Genomic DNA, 2,026 nt, shown 5'->3' on the forward strand with positions numbered 1-2,026 from the left:
TAGAGGGAAGAGGCCAAGGCACGAAACCTATTCCAACCTAGAGTGGCCCAGCCCCAGTAACCTACTGCAGGAACATTTCTGCCAAAAGCCTTTGGGTTCCGAGATTCGTTTCTGAGACTCTGGGATCATGGCTATTAAGCAGTTCGATCAGAAACCAGAGAGGCTATGCCTCCAGTTATATAGCTGAGCCGGAGGTGGTTTGTGGGTGTGTCTCCCACATACCTAATTTTTGGCCGTTTACTTTCTTGGTAAACTTTGCCCCAAGTTTTTGGGGTCTGGCCAAAGGCACAGCAGCAATTTTGGGGTATCTGAAAGTCTGACGTTGCCATCAGGCTGCTGATGCACTCACCTCACAGGTACAGATTGACCTGCTGGAGGCACCATACCCCCATCATTTTTTTATAATTTTATTTATTGAATCACTGTGAGAGCAGTTACAAAGCTTTTGGGTCTAAGTCTTGGTCATACAATGAAACACCAGTACCTTCACCAGTGCCCATTCTCCACCCCCAACAACCCCAGTATACCTCCATCCCACACCCTCCCCCTACCTGTGGGGCAGATGATTTCCACATCACTCTCTCTCTACTTTGATCACATTCAATACTTTGACACCAGACCCACCATTTTATTTGAGATCTTACCCCAACACTCAGCTCTGCTGAAAAGGCAACAGTAGACAATTTGCTTTCTATTGCTGGTTATGAATAACATATGATGACACATGACTGCAGTGGTGGCCACGTGATTTTGAAATTCCGAAACACTCAAATCTAAAGGGATTTCTGCCAAAACCTGCTCGGTTCTGAGATTTGCTCCTGAGTCTCTGGTATCATGGCCGTTAAGCAGCTTGATCAGGAGCTAGAAAGGCTGTTCGTGGGTGATGACTTGGGGTCTCGTTGGGACAGGGAGAACAGGACCGGCTCCACCCCCATCCCGTGAGGCCCAAAATGTCTCGTCACTGTAGGCCCAAACCTGATTGTCCAATGGCCTCTGCAGGATGGCGGCCACCGAGCCGCCAGGGGGAAGCAGGTGGAGGGAATTTCCCCCTTTCCTTTCCCTCCTGGGATGGCCCAGCGACAGTAACCTACTGCGTGGTCCAGATGCATTTCTGCCAATAGCCCTGGGTTTCAAGATTTGTTTCTGAGTCTCTGGGATCATGGCTGTTAAGCAGCTTGATCAGGAGCCAGGAAGGCTGTTCATGGGCGATGACTTGGGGTCTCGTTGGGGTGGGGAGGACAGGACTGGCTCCACCCCCATCTCGTGAGGTCCGAAATGTCTTGTCATGCCAGGCCCAAACTTGACTGTCATGACAAATTCTTGATTGTTTAGGACCCTGCAATTACAACTTCATCAATCCTGCTGATTTTTCAGTCCCAGAGAATTCCCTTCTCAGCTGAGATCTCTCCTGCCTCAGGGTTCTTACCTTGGTGTTCCTTCTGCTTGGATAGTTGCCTCCAGGTCTCTGCACTAACTGCTTCCTTAAATATTACGTCCTCAGTGTGTGTACTTTTTCCACTTCTGTTAATTCCCATCACTGCTCTGCTTTATTGCCTTCAAGCTTTGACCACGAGTTGTCATCATCTATTTATCAGCCTATTTTTGTGTATGTTTATGCATCATCTCCCACATTGCACTGAATGTTGCGTAAGAACAGAGACTGTTTCTATTTACCACTCACTGTCAACTCAGTGCAGAATTCTGTGCCTTTTACAAAATAGGTAAAGATAAACATAGTAAACACTCAAATGAATGAGCAAAGACCTGAGCCATAAGCTAATGAGTGAGGAAAGGGCACTGAAAAGTGGATCAAGTCCTAGTAGCTAGGTCAAAGGGCTAGTGTACCTGCTGTGTGCTAAGAGGTCTGCCAAGCCCTTGCTCTTGAGTGTCTCCTATGTACTGCCAGGATCAAGCCCTGTCCATTAAGCTGTAACCCCTGAGCACCACCAAGTGTGCCCCTAAAGCCAAAGAAACAAAAAATGAAATGAAAATCAGATTGGGCTGTAAGAGAAACAAGTCTCAACTA

Source organism: Sorex fumeus, unplaced genomic scaffold, assembly GCF_029834395.1.
Source record: "Sorex fumeus unplaced genomic scaffold, SorFum_2.1 ptg000037l, whole genome shotgun sequence".
Classification (NCBI taxonomy): Eukaryota; Metazoa; Chordata; class Mammalia; order Eulipotyphla; family Soricidae; genus Sorex; species Sorex fumeus.